The following is a 19,220-nucleotide window of genomic DNA, read 5'->3' as shown; positions in this document are numbered from 1 at the left end:
CCCCTCTACTTGCCGACTTGTTTCTTTATTATTATGAGGCTGACTTCATGCAGGAACTTCTTAGGAAGAAAGATAAGAAGTTAGCAATATCCTTTAACTCTACTTTTCGCTATATAGATGATGTTCTTTCACTAAATAATTCAAAATTTGGTGACTATGTGGAACGCATCTATCCAATCGAGCTAGAGATAAAGGATACTACAGATACAGTTAAGTCGGCCTCATATCTTGACTTACATCTAGAAATTGACAATGAGGGTCGGTTGAAAACAAAACTTTACGACAAAAGAGATGATTCTGCTTTCCAATTGTGAACTTTACATTTCTAAGTAGCAACATTCCAGCAGCACCTGCATACGGGGTATATATCTCCCAATTGATACGATATTCCCGTGCTTGCATTTCCTATCATGATTCTCTTGATAGAGGGTTGCTGCTCACAAGGAAGCTATTAAACCAAGATTTCCAAATGGTGAAGTTGAAATCATCCCTTCGTAAATTTTACGGACGCCATCACGAGTTGGTTGACCGTTATGGAATAACCGTTTCACAAATGATATCGGATATGTTCCTTACGTCGTAACTACAATCCCCTTACCTTTCATGAATGTGACCTACCGAATTAGACTATTTACCGGATTTGTTATTACATAAGCAACACGACGAGTGCCGCATGTGGAGCAGGATCTGCTTACCCTTCCGGAGCACCTGAGATCACCCCTAGTTTTTTGGTGGGGTTCGTGTTGTTTATTCTTTAATTGTCTATGTTGTGTCGTGTGTGCTGTTGTTTGTTTGTCTTTTTCATTTTTAGCCATGGCGTTGTCAGTTTGTTTTAGATTTATGAGTTTGACTGTCCCTATGGTATCTTTCGTTCCTCTTTTCATACCTACCAAGAATACTCTCAGCCAAACATTTATTTTATATTTCATGTCGATTCCCTTGTATTTTTTCAATTTGTCTAAATTTTAGAACTGTCCTCGTCTATGTAAAGTTTAAAAAAAGCATATTTTTTTAATCTTTCATTACTTAAGTTTGTAGCAAGCACGTTTGTTGGAATCTCTCATACCTAACAGCTAGGCAATCATCTTGTTCGATAGAACTGCTTTGGTCAATAGCTCAGCCAACTGGTAATTTAATATCCACTGAGTATCAGCTGGACAACTATCTACACTCGTATTGATAAGGTATTTATTTGTTCAAATCTCGCTTGTCTATAAGCTATATCAAACATTTGATTATTTGAATATTCTTTGACTATAACAGCTATAGACAACCATCTAGTTTGTTCGAATCTCCCTTGTCTATAAGCTAGTCGAACATCTAATTATTTAAATATTCTTTGACTATAACAGCTATAGACAACCATCTAGTTTGTTCGAATCTCCCTTGTCTATAAGCTAGTCGAACATCTAATTATTTAAATATTCTTTGACTATAACAGCTATAGACAACCATCTACTTTGTTCGAATCTCCATTGTCTATAACTAGTCGAACATCTGATTATTTGAATATATTTGGACTATAACAGCTATAGACAACCATCTACCTACTAGTAGTTTGTTCGAATATCCCTTGTCCATAAGCTAGTCAAACATCTGGTAATTTGAATATTTTTATACTATAACAGCTATAGACAACCATCTTGTTTGTTTGAATCCCATTTGTCCAAAAGGGCAAACATTTGGTTTGTTTGAACCTCTCTTGAGTAACAGCTACAAAACATTTGAGTATTTGAACCTTCTTTGACTAACAGCTTTAGACAAACAACTGGTTTACATTTGACCAACAACTCGACAAACATCTGGTGTGTTGAAATCATTAGACTAACAGCTAAACAACTATCTGTCTTCATTTTGGTAAGGTTTGTGTAGCAAGCGTACCAAGGAGACATTCATAATCCCATAAGTCAAGAACATACTGACAACATTATAGCAAAAAAACACCGAAAAACGACGAAAAACTAAAAGACTAGCAAGTCCTTGAAATATTCCATAGCAAAATGTTATCGATATTAAAGAGGAGCATGGCATGAAAGTTAACAATTCAGAAGTTTAAAGCATCTTTTTGTCCACAAATTTTGTTTGCAACCTACCCTCATTGTAGGTCAAGTCATGGCATGAGAAAGATATAACTGTCTATGTGGAATCCTTTATTTGAAGTTCGATCGGATAGATGCACTCAACATGTTCATCAACCATAATGTTAAGAATGGTATATAATAAAAACTAGACAACCATCTGGTATATTTGAATTTCATTTGACTTACTGTTAGATAACCATTTGTCCTCGTATAGTTAAAGTATGAAGCAAACAGGATTGTTTGAATCCCATTTGACAAACAGTTACACAACCAACAGATGTGTTTGAATCTCATTTGACAAACAGTTACACAACCAACTGATGTGTGAATCCCATTTGGCAAACAGCTACACAACCAACTGGTGTGTTTGAATTTCATTTGACAAACAGCTACACAACCAACTGGTGTGTTTGAATCCTATTTGACAAACAGTTACACAACCAACTGTTGTGTTTGAATCCCATTTAACAAACAGTTACACAACCAACTGGTGTGTTTGAATCCCATTTGACAAACAGCTACACAACCAACTTGTGTGTTTGAATTCCATTTGACAAACAGCTACACAACCAACTGGTGTGTTTAAACACCATTTGACAAACAGCTACACAACCAACTTTTGTGTTTGAATCCTATTTGACAAACAGTTACACTATCAACTGGTGTGTTTGAATGCCATTTGACAAACAGCTACACAACCAACTGGTGTGTTGAATGCCATTTGACAAACAGCTACACAACCAACTGGTGTGTTTGAATCCCATTTGACAAACAGCTACACAACCAATTGGTGTGTTTGAATCCCATTTGACAAACAGCTACACAACCAATTGGTGTGTTTGAATCTCTGTTGACTAATAGCTAGACACCTTTCTGTCCTCATTTCTTTTTGAATATGTACCAAGAAGGTTTTTTTTTATCTCCTTTGCATAACAGCTAGTTTCGTTTTGGAAAATTGTTTGAATATCCATTGACTAACAGCTAGATAGCGAATTGAGTTATCTTTCTTTATGTTTAAATTTTACAATCATCTTAAACATAATAATTAATAGGCGAGTTTCACAATGTCCGACATCAAAATGTGTTCCGTCAGAAAAAAAAATTTCCAAAAAAATAGATAAAAAGGGAAAATATTGCATTTAATAAACCTTGTGTGTTAATTTGCCCAAAAAATATGAAGAATACGTGGTCGGATGCTTCGTATTTTTTAGGACAGATGTCAATAATCTCGAAGTCCATTGTGACTTTCCCTTTTATAAGATGATTATACTTTTGTTGTCCTCCAGATGTGTTTTTTAGTTTTATCGTTTTAGGGCTATCGCCTCATTTGCGTATACCATGCATCTTACATAAATCTTAAGTGGAACTGTTGTGATCCCAAAGATCTTAGATTCTGAATTATTGTATATGCATAATGACAAGAAAAATATATGTATGATTCAACTTTCACATGAAAAAAGAAATATCTATTTTCAAAATACGTTTAGGAAAATGTCCATTAATTTGTTTTATTGGGACAATATATATCACGTAATGTTGATTCTGTGTGCATAGGAACAATGTTAAATTGATGCCCAGACAAGTGAGTCTCAAAGGAAATCGGTTTTATCATCGGAAGATGAGCCTTATTTTACAATGTAATCAATAATCCAATTAACATTTATATTCTGTCCCATTTGCTATACAGTCGTCCAGGGTGGGTTCAATAAAACACTACAAGAATTCGACAAAATACCGTAATATGGAAACATGAATCGATACGACTTTATTGGGTAAATGTCAAAAATTCTGCGAGGCTCTAGTAAGGTTAATCAAAGATCAAGTTGTAGATTTGGTCGATATGGTTGAAGCTTCGAGTATTAATGATGGTTTTCAGTTGAAATAAATGAATACATTATGAAAAGTAACAAAATTGCGAGGAAATTAAAGTCATGTTGTAATTTTTTATAATCAACATTGTCATCCGTACTTGATTTATTGAAACGAGGGAGAATTTTTCCCACCACTGAATTTACAGATGCATTTAATATAAGTCAAAACGCTATGATATCCATCCAGTAGTATAAAGATCTGATATGTGCAGTATGCACTGAAGAATTTAAGACATTTTTATTTTATACATATTTCCAAATTAAGTACTTTATTTTTTTTTTTTATTGTTTCTACTACCCTGGGTGTGAAAATCATATTTTATTTTGATGATAAGTTACTTTTTTGTAGCACACAATTTCGTTTTTCAATTATTGAAGAACATATGTAGAAGAAGAAAAACCTAATTCAATATGAAATAATGTTCCCCCAATCGTACTGTAATTGAATAGTAGCACTACATTAAATCTGTTCTTGTACCCTGTAAATGATGTCCTCTTTCTCATATATATACCATTGTGTTTAATGTTCTCTGTACCTATGTGACGTGCTTCATATATGAAGTAATATGTCAAGGAGGTAATGTAAGAAAAGTTCCACAGTGGCCAAACAAATTCACAAGGATATTTTTTCAAAGTGTGTGTGTGTGAGTATTATTTGTTGTCGAGGGTGGTAGCCGTTTGACATTATTCTATGCTTTATTTCAAAACACAAAATTTACATGAAACTTGTAATAGCACGATTCGAAACAGTTATGTTATACTTTATAAGCTATATGCCCTCTCAAAGTACAGAATTGATAGAGGCAGACGATATTCATCTTCGGCAGACGAGATCATTGCACGCGCTTCTCATTAAAGACTATTAGGCACAAAAGCGTTTACAAAGTTGTAAAACATCTGGAGTTTTTTCATCTTACTTGTTTTCAAACAGGAGAAAAGATAACAATATTCCGTCGAAATTAATTTGTGTTGGAATCATTTTAAATCTACGCAAGCTTCACATTATAGACAAATACTGTTGATGTTTTAGAGATATAATGCAGAAATGAAATATAGCATTTACATACGAAGATATTGACATAAAAACATTGTAAGTGTTGCCAAATTGCATATTGCAGTAAGTTTGGCTTAACTTCATATGTTTGTCTTCCCGTATATCATGTGTTTGTACTTTTTAATGAAAGTGCTGAACTTTTTGACAAAACTATCAGAAGTTTGTGGATTTGAGCAAGCATAACAAATTTCCTAATTTCCATAAAAATAAACAATCCACTAATTTTTAAAACAATTTTTTTTCACCAGATTTTTACAAAAGAAAAACCTATATTTGGTCGACATTTTATTTTTGTGATATCATTCTGGTTTTCTATGATTTCCGATCCAGTTCTCTAATCATTTGAATCAAGATTTCGTGTGAAGCCGAGCCGTGACTCATCTTGTCATTATGAGATTTCATTGACGTGTGCTTGACATGCAATCGATTGCATTAATTCTCTTTCATCTAAAGGAATGTGACTCACATTATTGTTTTATTTTGAATTCAGATGATTCATCTTAAAATTAAACGTATAAATTATGCAAAGTAAAGAAACCGTTATTTTCTTGCATGCTATATGTGTTAAAACTCTGTTGATTACGTTTTTTTTTTTCGATTTTTTTTCTCGCCTTAATTATAGTTTTTTTCTATAAAAAAAAAATAATATAATAAATTATGCATTCATAATTAATGGTTTTAATGCTCAAAGAAGTGTCTACGTATTAAGTTCTTTACAGTTATATATGTAACATATATAAAACTGTAAAAATTTGTAGGGAAAACAAAGCCTTCTAGCAAATTAACCGTCATATTTTTTTTTCAGAAAGTGGTAGAAGTTTTTACTACTCCGAAGACGGATCAACATGCCAATTTCTCATCAAACGTTTTGGCTTTTCATCATTTTGACGCTACATCAGCAATATTTCTGGCAGACTGCCGCAAATCAATATTACAAATTTCAACCTAAAATATAACAAAGAATGGTACTGAATTAATAAGATAGAACATTTCTCATATTCTGACACTTCCCTATCGATTAAAAAATCTCGACGAATTTACTAAATTGTAGTTACCCAGGCGTAATGAAAACAATCATTTTCATCGATGCCGAGACATATATAATCGGTATAAATTTGATTTCATGTGACGTATATAACTATTCTGTAGATATTTTATGTCAGAGTCTATCCAATGTACTTGCAAAAATCCAAAACTTATTAAAACGTTCAGATTAGAAATGGTGGCTATGTCAATTTTGACATTACAGAAAACATTCTTATTCGCATCTATTATTGGAGAGATGAAAGTCTATGTCTGATATCGATGATTTATCATTGTCCGGAGACGAACATCGATGGCTTTAATCGATAACATTGTGATTGTTGTACAAAGGAAAATGAATACTGACCATGGTATTGTTTTACATTAAGAATCCATCAATTAGTAATACATTCCTATACTCCAACAAATGTCTGTATTAATATTTGCTACTAAATGTGTTAGCACGTCTATAAAAGAAAGGACCAGGCAAAATGTGGACAAATAAATGAGAGAAGATGAATATCCTGTATAAAAGAAATCGAAATTGACCAAATGTGAACTAAAAGTAACAAAACAATACTATAAATACATCTTCCCGCCAAAAAATATATACAGGTGAAAAATCAGATCGTGTTTAGAAAGAATCCTAAATGACCTCGACTATTTTAACATTTTAAGGGAAGAGGTATAACTTTTAATCTTATACTATAGCTGTATCCTTGACGATTGCTCATTTCTAGGATTTTAACTGAACTTAAGGCGGCAATATTTTTAATTTTATTGATATTTTCTGCATGTCATATCCGTCCGGAAGTGAAATGATGAAACTCAAACCCAATCTTTGTTTTTTTTATAATCGATCAAGCTACTCTGAGATTTAATAAATTTTTGCTACATTGATTAATCATATTGATTATGCATGAACATAAAAGAAGGCTAATTTTCAAAGTAGTTAAATATAAAAGGACTCCATTCCTCTGAGAAGAATAGCCTTATTTAAAATGCTTAATTAAGAAAATCATTAACCAATAATATTGGTAAAGGGTTCAGTAGAGGATACACGTGTGGACATTTATTCCATGAAGACTCCAATATTTATTCCTAAAAAGATAAACCAATATTTACAGAAGTTTTAACATTTAAAAAAATGTCAAAAAATGATATTTGATTGTTCATCGCATTTAAACCACTACCATCAGCTTTCCCAAAAGGAGCATTGTATTTTTTTTTTTTAAAAAGACCTGTTTAGAATTGATCCCAGAAATGTTTATCTTGACGACGTTAAAACATTTTTCGTGTTCAAAAAGTAAATTCAATACAATCTTAAGGTTGCTTAAAGTTTCAACAGCATTATTTGATATATATATTGTTTTACGATATCCGTTCTAACCTCGTTCTAACTTAAGCTGGAAAAGATCAAACAACCATTTTGTTTATGTATATTTATTACTTTTTTGCACATTGATGAATGGAGTCGAAATTTTAAATGTGAAGATACTGAGCTTTAAATTGTGTTCTAATTTCAACTTGAAAACGATTTTATCAGCTTGCAAGTTTTTTTTCTTTTTTTTTTTTTGCTGTTTTGCTTTTTTCTAGCAAGAGTGGGAGGTTCGTTTTATATTTTGCCGCATTTCGTAAAAGGGTTGCGATCTAAATCAATTTTAATTAATTTTAAGGTTTATGTACCCTTCTGTAGCCATTTTTGTACGAATTTTTCAAACTCTAATTTTATCAAAACTAAAGATATAATAAGTAATAGAGATAGGCCATTTAGTACATGTTCCAAGGGGAAACTTGATGCAAAGCATTATTTTTTACTGTTTCATTGCATTTGATAGAAAAAGAGGACTTTGTGACAAATAAATCAAGATTTTTATAGAAAATCCACAGCCTTTAATACAGAGAATTTTGTTATGAAATTTGAAACATAAATTACTCACTTGATTTTCTATGATGTGCTAGTGTTTATTTTTTACAAAAAGTTCTAAGTAACCTGTAAATTCCAAAACACCTCGTGCTGAGTCACTAAAGTCGAGCGCACCCTAAAAGGTGTACTTGATTTTGGCCATATTTATACTTGTCTTAACCAATAACTACATTTATAAACTTATTTTAAGGAAATCAATGCTAACACTGCATGCAATAATCCTATATCTATCAGTCATCAAATTGCCAAATATGAGAGTACAAGGATAAAGGCTGTGGATTTTCTATAAAAATCTTGATTTATTTGCCACAAAGTCCTCTTTTTCTATTAAATGCAATGGAACAGTAAAAAATAATGTTTTGCATCAAGTTTCCCCTTGGAATATGTACAAAATGGTCTATCTCTATTATTCATTATATCTGTAGTTTTGATACAATTGAAGTTTGAAAAGTTCGTACAAAAATGGCTACAGAAGGGTACATAAACCTTAAGAAAGAGTCAAGTGTGGAATTTTGTTGAAAATATTGGTATGTTAATGTAACAATTACGTTACGTTTATTACAGACAAAAAGGGACTACTTTTTTCAATTTTAAGCCAGAAAGAATCATTCGTTATTGACTTAGAGATCTTTTGAGAATATTTCCTTAAACTGTTCTAATGACTGATATTGGTTGATCAAAGCTTTTCAAGATAATTCGTAGTTCTTTACAGAAATGCCATAGAAGTCTTGATAGCACGATACATCAAACTCGGCAGAAATTAAATTGCTTTCAATTATATGGATTGAATTGTTCGGAAAACGGCTGCAAATGGCACCAATCTGTCTTCATAGTCCTGTGTTAGCATGTCATAACCGACAGTAAACCATCAAATAAATTATGTTATGCAAATATTTAATAGATTTCCACAACAGTCTTGTGTTATTCCGAACTTTTACCATTACGATGCAATGAATAAACAAGGCATTTGTCTGCAGTAAATGTAGAGAAAATGTCTTGTTTTTATAAAAGCTTTTAAGCAACACTTTCCATATACTCTCAAAATAGATTTAATGATATAAATCTTTCAGACCCATTTCGAAAAATTGCACAAAAGTATTAATTTCAACTCTTTCATACAATTTCGTATTAATTTGCTCAAATTTGCAGCGACTGGTAAGCACATTTTTTAGCCAGGTGTAGTGTTGTTTTATTACCTGAGTAAGACTTGTGATTATTCTTTTGTCAACTCATTTTTCTCGTCACTTGGCGTCCGTCGTCTGTCGTCCGTCGTCGTCGTTAACTTTTTACATTTTGAACTTCTTCTAGAGAACCACTGAATGGAATGAAACCAAACCAAACATGGCATGAATGTTCCTTATGAGGTGCTGACCAAGTGTTGTTACTTTGTAGCCGATCCATCATCCAAGATGGCCGCCAGCGGGGGACTTAGTTTAACATGGGACCCTATGGAAAATGCATACAAATGACTTCTTCTAGAGAACCACTGAATGGAATGAAACTAAACATGGCATGAATGTTCCTTATGAGGTGCTGACCAAGTGTTGTTACTTTGTAGCCGATCCATCATCCAAGATGGCCGCCAGCGGGGGACTTAGTTTAACAAAGGACCCTATAGAAAATGCATACAAATGACTTCTTCTAGGGAACCACTGAATGGAATGAAACCAAACATGGCATGGTGTTCCTTATGAGGTGCTGACCAAGTGTTGTTACTTTGTAGCCGATCCATCATCCAAGATGGCCGCCAGCGGGGGACTTAGTTTAACATAGGACCCCACGGGAAATTCATACAAATGACTTCTTTTAGAGAACCACTGAATGGAATGAAACCAAACATAGTATGAATGTTCCTTACGAGGTGCTGACCAAGTGTTGTTACTTTGTAGCCGATCCATCATCCAAGATGGCTGCCAGCGGGGGACTTAGTTTAACATAGGACCCCGTATGGGAAATTCATACAAATGACTTCTTTTAGAGAACCATCGAATGGAATGAAACCAAACATGGCATGAATGTTCCTTATGGAGTGCTGACCAAGTGTTGTTACTTTGTAGCCGATCCATCATCCAAGATGGCCGCCAGCAGGGGACTTAGTTTAACATAGGATCCTTTGGAAAATGCATACAAATGACTTCTTCTAGAGAACCAAGGAATTGAATGAAATCAAACATAGCATGAATAGTGCTTTCCTTGTGAGGTGCTGGCCAAGTGTTGTTACTTTGTAATCAAATTTTATCTGTTTTTTATATGATTTCAAAAACCCAAGTAGAATCAGGTGAGCGATACTGTATTACAGGCTCTTGAGAGCCTCTAGTTTTTAATATTTTGGTATGATAATTTACATAAATATTCAGTTCAGTGGTTGTATTCTGTTTATGTGGTTCATAAGTGTTTCTCGTTTTTCATTTTTATATAGATTATATCGATGGTTTTCCCGTTTAAATGGTTTTACACTAGTAATTTTTGGGGCCCTTATAAATAGCTTGCTGTCCGTTGTGAGCCAAAGCTCCGTGTTGAAGGCCGTACCTTAACCTATAATGGTTTACTTTTATAAATTGTTACTTGTATGGAGTGTTGTCTCATTGGCACTCATACCACGTCCTCCTATATCAAATTAAGATATCCAATCTACTAATTTTTCTTAGGGTACGTAGAACAAATCTTAATTGTATAGTAGTTCAGCTTCTGTTGTATGCATACCAGGTCAGTGTACTTCAAGTGGCATTAGCTGTTAAAATCTTGATTACCTATTGGCCTTAATTCTCATATTTGATTTATAACATACTAAAACGCTTTTCCGAATTGTAAAAAGTTCTAAAGGAACAATAAAGAATGCAAAGGGACGTTATATATTTATTATAGTCTCCTTCGATATATAGTCAGATGCATTCGAGAGAAAGAGAACGGATTATGGTGACGACATTTGGTGCATATCCTAGGAAAATATCAATGATTTGAGGTTAAATGAAGTTGTAGTCACATCAACCTGAAACTTATTAATCATGTCTGTTTAGAAGTAAAATTGTTATAATAATTTTAACGAAATAAGGATTTTGATTGAAGACCTGTTGGTGACCTTCTGCTTTTGTCTGTTCTATGGTAGTTTTTTTTCTTCTATTTGACACATTTACCATTTCAATTTTCAATTTTATTTGACTCATGTTTTGGTGTTTAACTTAACTAAAATGCGATAGTGTGAGAGCAAGATATAAAAGACATAGAAAGATAACAGGAAACACTAACATTATTGTACAATACAACATCTACATAAACAACCGACATCCGGGAATCACTCGCCCAGAGAAAAGTAGTGGTATTACATCTATGCAATGGATGGAGAGTTGTCTCATTGGTACTCACACCGGTGTCTTCAACCTATGCCAACATTTGATAAAAATATATTCAACCTATGCCCACAAACAAACACAATAGGTGTTGTTATAGCAATAATTAATTAATAAAAGGTAAAATACAGTCAGTATATTTAAGCATTAAAATTTTACTCTTTGAAAATTAAGAAACTAAAATAAAGGAATTGCAAAATTGTGTTGTAGTAAAAAATGAATAATTAAAAAATATCTAAAAAGACAAAAACGGTTAAATAGAACCCTTGATACTAGCAAAATTTTGTTGAAAAAATATAAAATTCATAATAAAAAAATAGATTAATTTTTTTAAATTAAACACTTTTAAAATATAACAATACTTAAGAAAACAAGAGTTAAAAAGCTATTTCATTGGTGCAAAGGAGTAGGTCCAGCTAAGGCCCTTTTTTGGTCCCAAAATATAGCAGTTTTACAAAATTGTTAAAATGTAAACTTTTAGTTATTTATTGGAAAGTAGAATGCTTCTGCTCCATGAATATGGGCTGTTTTTTGCCAATACAATACACACATATCGGGTACTAGCTAGCATTATTAAGTCATGGTAAATTACTGAAATCTTCACAATTTTAGCATTTTAATTAAATTCTAGACGGTTTCCGTCTTAAAAGAAAGTGACCGCATTCGTGTTCATTCTTAATATTGAAATGTAAGTTGTATAAAATAAAATCACAAAAATACTGAACTCACAGGAAAATCAATTCGGAAAGTCTATAATCACATGACATAAGTTGTATTTGATGATAATACATAACATATATAAAGATTGAGGATGAACACGGATGTGTCCACATTCATTTTTGACAAAACCTATATTAAAAGTGACATCAGTTTTAGCCATATTTGATTGATTTTTCATATTTAAGCTTGAATCAGAGCTTATTTAATGACTAAATCAGTTAAAAACTTTCACACAAACTAATTGAATCAACTGAAATAGACACTTAACTGTTTAAAAAGTGTTCAAACTCATTACATAGATGAACCTGAAATGTGAGGCCAAATCGGCCCTTACCGGACCTACTTCTTTTTATGATAATTTTTGTTCATTATTTTTTTGTATTTAATATTTAAAATACTTCAACAAGCAACAAAATATACAAATATACCATGATACTTAACAGATTTTTTTTATAATCAAATTAATTTTGCAATATAAAATTTAAAATAAACATTAAATAGAATGATTTTTTGATTCATTTAAAGGCAGCGAATTTCCAGTCCACTGTTGGACAGTACACCCTTAATTTGCTTATTTTTTAGTTTAAACATTAAAGTACTCTGTGTTTGTTTTTGTTTATTATATTGTGTTGTGTGATTTATAGTTACATTTTGTGTCTCTTATTTGGAACTTCATTATCCGAATTGATAATTTAGATATTAATAAGATTTACTAAAAAAAGTCCTTACTTTGTGACCAACTTTGGATAAAAATCCATAAAATTCTTTTTTTTCCCCTCATTATTTCATTATATTAATTTCAAACTAATTCCTATATGAAATAGAGATCCTCAACACACACAATTATACCTACATTTTCACTTGTACTTGTAAAAGATTTTGTATATTGAGTACACTTTAACGGTAGGTTTAAACTGGTTGTAAATTGATTAGCCCCTAATTAATTTATGTTTTTATAACACTTAATCTATTACAAATTATTCAACCTATGCCAACATATTTTCATACAATTTTATACCTAAATTTCAAAATGTTGGCATAGGTTGAATGAACCCTCACACCACATCTTCCTGTATCAATTAATAATGAACAACAAATGGCTAGGTAGCCTCACAAAATTGTTCGACTGTGATGATTTTTTTTTTCTTCAGATTTTTTTTTTATCATTTTGTATGAGAAAAGACATAACAGCACTAGAAGCCTTGGGTTTATAAAGATAGCAAAAAAAAAAAAAAAAAAACAATCATCATACATATTCAAAATAATTTCTGAATATTGTTATGAATTTACTTCAGTTTATATGCTAACTGAGTATGCAGAATTTAAGGCAGTTATAGAAATTAGTAAAATTTCTAAAAGAAACTTATCATTATCATTATGGGCCAGGAAATACTACCGTGCCACCTGGAATAAGTTTTCTACATGCACAAACACTCGGATGTGATATACCGTTTGAAAAAGGTTTTTTTTTAATCCCGTTTGAAATATGGGTTTACTACATGGATAATATATAATTGAGTCTTTTTTAACGTCACCATATTTTTTATATCATTTACGAACATGTAAAAAGTCGGTACAGGAAAAGCACTCGAAATATGATTATAATAGATAATAAAAGCACAAGAAGAACAAAAAATAATAAACAATTATGCTACGGTATCACAGTTACAGAAAGATTAAAGTATACCTAAATTGCTGATATGTATACTGTTTATCAGGTTTATCGCATACCGATGCTGTCAAATATGCAGTTGCATATCCGACAATATGAAGCTTTTTGTCGAGTGAGTGTAGCAAATAATTTAAACTGATTTGATTTGAAAACGAGTGCACGGACCCCTATTTTTAAAAACTACATTTTGTTTCATTTTGCAGGGAGATTATGTGGACCAAATTTTATAAAACTGTAAATAGTGCAATTTTTTTAATTTTGATAAATATACAGCAAAAAATTACGTTTTTTTCTCAATTCATTACCATTTGATAAATATGATTTATTTCTGAATAAAAAATGCATAAAATTTTAGTACATAGTACTTATAAAATACAGAAATTACAAATTATTTACAAAAAACAGTTTGTGTTTATCTTTTAAAACAAAAAGTTATGGCTTTCTTTCAAAAGGGAAAATACGGCCACAAATCCGAATTTGGAGCAAATATACAAAATTTTGACCTCATTTAAATCAAAAAGTAGCACATGAAGGGATATTTTTTATTACATATTTGATTTAATCAGGCAAAAAATAGCCTATATGAAAATTTTCATCAAACTGTAAATACGGGATCAAAACTGTATCGTATGCCCTTTTAAGGCTACGTTTATCATCGAGCAGCTAATATATTTTCAGAGTATCAATATCATGAAATATCTGATGATTGTTTTAACAAATTGTATTTGCGGGGTTTTTTTTATGACAAAAAACGTCCGCAAAGTCGTGATCGAAAACAAAACTAAAAACAATGCCATTATTGAAAACATCGCAACGGTAAAAAGACAGGATAGATCTTGTGCAACAAACGTTAAATGCAGAAAAAAAAAACACAATAGAAACAACAGTCATTTAAGTGTTGTTTAAAAAATGAATCAATGAATTGATGTTCATTCCAAAAAAAAAAAAAAACTGACGCAGCCTACCTATAAAGCCAAATAAAAAGATAAGAAGGACGATTCCTAGGATTGTTAGATTAAGATTTAAAATACATTAAAATGGAAGCAAAAAACATTTTAATACATATGATTCCAATTGATAATACTGTAACGTTACATTTGGGATAAGATTTAGTAAAAAATATCTAATCCTTGCTGTAAAGGTATTCAAAAACAGGAGTTGTGGAAAGGTCGCTGATAAAACAACTATCGACAGTCATACCAGCACTTAACAGACATTCTACAATGAATGCGAGAAATTATATATAATGTAATGTTACAGTCAAGGAAAGTAAAGTTAACAATAAGAAAGGTTCTACAGTGGCGGATCCAAGGGGGGGGGGGTGTTCCGGGGGTGCGCACCCCCCCCTTTATTTTTGCCGATCAATGCATTTGTATCGGGACATATGTTTTGCACCCCCTGCACCCCCTTTTGCCCTGGGTTAGCACCCCCCCTTTCGAAAATTCCTGCATCCGCCCCTGTTCTATCTATCAGACAAATTTGGAAGTAAATTACCGTGAGCAGCCGATATCTATTAGGACATAATAATTTTACAGCAGCGATTTCGCTGCTACAAACTACGAAAACACTAAAAGTCTCTTTAAATGTCCTTCATAGATACAAATATTTGGTTTGGAATAAGAATACATGAGTCATACAACATGTACTTTCGGAAAACGCTTTTACATTCAGCAAATAAAACCTATCAGGAACATAGATAAAAAAAGAAAGAAAAAAGGGGATCAAAATGCAGCATCTGACAGTTATTGAATAAAATGTATTTTATGTACACTACCAGTCATGATTAAGGACATTCAGGACCTACACGTTTGACATATGATTTTCCAGTGTAGAAATCTATATTCATCAATCATACATAGGGATCGGCAAATAAAATTCATCATTTCCCAAGACCTTAATTCCTATTATGTAAATTTCGCACCGTGAAGTTAAAAACGTCACTGTCCGTTCAATCAGTGCAATTTTCTTAACTTTGTCGCCATCTTATCGACTTTAGAATGCAAGCTTTTTACGAAAACCATTAGTGCATGGTACAACATAGGAATTAATAAAGTATCATGGGAGTAAATCTTTTTTTTTCTGGTCATATTTGTGTTGGGTTTCATTAGACTCAACGGAAGCTTAAAATAATTACAACTGCAATATCCTACCACTCAAATCGAAATTAAACAATTTAATATCAATTTTGATATTGAATTGTAAAATAGTCGGCCATAAATGTTACAAAACTTTGAAATAATTCTCCATGTCTACTTTGATCAAGAAAGGAGGTTTGGAGATATAGTCTAAGAATCTATCGGTTCTAATTTTGTCACCGTTCACCAACAGATTAAATAATAAATGATACTATATGAAGTGAAATAAAAGCATTAAAGAAGTGTTCTATTACATCAACGAAAGAGCTGGCTGGAGACTATAAATATCTTCATTCGCATGACTTCAAATTGAACAGATATAATGATATCCTTCATAAGCCTAAATCACCTCGGATAGATATATGATGCTGTCCGTAACGTATTCAAATGAATTGACATCTTATAATGCCTCAAAGCGATTTTAGTAGAAAAATATGTTAATTTATCAAAATTGAAGTTTTCTTAACATTGCTTTTGGCGTGTTCTTTTCGATTGAAAGACAAATCTTTTTTTATATACTTAGTTAATGCATGCCAGTCTGTCCAGTCCACTATTTAAGTTTAATCTAGAGAATGATTTAAACTTTGCTTGGTTTTTGAAGATTGAGGCTAAAGACCGACCCCTATAAGATACTTATGATTTATTAGACAAATCATTTTTTTAATAACACAACATCAAGCAGAGTATAAACCACACAAGAGTTTAATTATATATGCAGCTGTTAAAAACCTACTATATTTAATTGCAGATAGTTATATAAGGTTGTGGAAACTTGACACGACAAGATCACGGCTTTAAAGTGGATGCATCTCGTTTGCTTTTATCTCATCCAAAGAAAACGTTCTCAGCTTTATGAGTATTTGGCACGAATACTGGAAATGAAAATTGTTTCAAATGGGAAAGCCATTATAGTTGTAAGAACCAACCATACTAATTCTTCTAGAATTCATGACGTTTGTTTATTGATACAAAATACATCTCTGAAGGTGTTTTGTTTGTATGTTTTGTCAATTTAAGGGGGAAAATATGAAGAAAGATTCGACATGGTTACATCACAGAAGTTTGTAATTTGGCGAGCGTTCAGCGTCATTAAAGGACATTAACAGTTGAGAATACAGATGTATGTACTTGTGTACAAAGACAACTCCCAACTCTGATAATTAATATAAGTTATTTCACATTTTTATTTTAGTAACATATAGTTATTAATTAATGCAGCCAGATACATATGATATAATTTTATTATTTGTGATGCAGCTTGCTCGTGTCTGTTTGGTTTGTTTTGGTTTTTTTTTTGGTTTTTTTTTTGCGATTTTATATAAATTTCTCTTTTAAACAGACGATAAAATTTTGATCTCAGTAAACGTTCCCCGTTCATGCAAAGGCAACAATTTCTCCTAACACTGGCATAAGATTTTTCTAGGATAAAATGGTTAATTTTGTACGAAACTAAGGAGGAGATGATTAGAGTTTGTCTTAATCTGTTAATTGAACAGTTTAAACCCATATTGCTTGTTTTGGACGTATTCTTGAAATTCAAAATGTGTGTTGGTATCACAAAAATCACTCAATTGAATAGTCATCTGCAGATAATGTAATATAACTGTTGGAAAACGTCATTAGACAAAATTTGCAAAAATATTAAAACTAATTCACCGATGAAAAAAAGTGTATTTCGACGTTATTTCAATGTAACGTCAGGTATCACCAGTATCGTGCGTACATGTATGTATTTCTAAATTCTCACTTCTATTTCTATGTGACATTAATTGTCAACAGACTATCTTTATAATGTTCCAGCTAAACAATTAAAAGGTAAGTACAAGTTGGTACCGCCTGAATCCTGGGACGATTACACTGCTAGTATAATATAGATGACCTATTGCACATCAAAGAAACAAACTAGGTCCGTGTAACACTTACCAATTCAAAGTTTTAAAAAGTTTTGAAATTTTAGATTTTTTTGAATTTTGATCAAAGTTTTAAAATATCAAAATTTCAAATTGTGTAAAAGTTTTGAAATTTTGAAATTTTAACCAAATTATTAAAAAATTAAAATTCTAAATATCGTTTTTAAATTTGATAGTTCAGGAATTTGATCAAACTTTTAAAATACTAAACCTTACGCGCAATTTTGATTATTTCACTTTTTGAAAGTTTGATTTTTTAAATTTTTGATTAAAATATCAAAAATAGAAAAGGAGCAAAAAGAGGGGTACCTGTAAAAAGCGAAACGAAATAAAAGCGGAACGAAACGAAACAATATGAATTGAAAACATACTGATACTTAAAAGTTAATGTATGAAATAAAACCACAGACAGACAGTTGTAAGCGGTGAAAAAATGGATGACAAAATAAATATTTCTCAAAAGAAGAGAATTCATTTCAAAACCATACGAACGGATCTGATATTGGCCTTTTTACTTGCTGGTTTTTCTAGCACCCATATTTTAGGAGAAACAGGAGTAACAGTAAAAACTGAACAACTCGCAGTAGGTCAAATAGTATGGTTAGGTTGAGCATGTAGATATAGCCGGGTGAAATGGCTATTCGACTATATGTAAATCAAGAAGGAAGATTCGCTCCTTAAACTTTTATTTTAGCAGTCCGGCAACACCGAACAACAAACTCCAAACTAAATGTAAAGTAACATACAAACAATAACAATATATATAAGAACAAGCAATTAAAGGATAAAGCAGATTAACAGATGACAAATTAGAAATAACAATAGATTAGGGTCCTACTAAAATGCGCCCGGGAGCGCCCGGGTGAAGAAAAAGCGCCCGGGGAAAAGAAAAAGCGCCCGGAGAAGAAAATATAGCGCCCGGGGAACAGAAAAAGCGCCCGGGGAAAATATATAGATATTTTATTGGCATGAGACAAATTTGTTAAGATATGAAAATTGATTTTTTTTTTTTTTATTTTAGACAATTAATTTGCAAATTCAGATAAAAGACATTTGTAATAAAGCACAAAAATAAGTATGAATATTTCAATTTTAACAATAATATATGAATACTTTTCGAAAGATTGATAACAATGGATCACAGTTTATGCGGAAGATTTATAAAATGTAAGACATCAAAAGACATGTTTTTCAAAAACGATATCAAAATGAAAAATGTATAAGACAACCCAAATTTCACAGATAAATATTAATTTAATCAAAAATTAAAAGAGGCACACATAATAAATCAGCACATGAAAAAAAGCAGTACTATACATGTACCGTAGTTAAAACAAGGGGGTAAAAAACAGGTGTTTGGTTTAAATTTAAGTCTAAGCATTAAAACCCTGATAAGCATAGCCATTGAACATGTTGAAGCAGTTTTAGTTTTATGTAAAATGATATAATAAATCTATCTCAGCATCTGTATAAAAAAGTG

Source organism: Mytilus galloprovincialis, chromosome 1 (genome assembly GCF_965363235.1).
Source record: "Mytilus galloprovincialis chromosome 1, xbMytGall1.hap1.1, whole genome shotgun sequence".
Taxonomy (NCBI): Eukaryota; Metazoa; Mollusca; class Bivalvia; order Mytilida; family Mytilidae; genus Mytilus; species Mytilus galloprovincialis.
The sequence above is the reverse complement of the archived record's forward strand: the minus strand, read 5'-3'. Positions refer to the sequence as shown.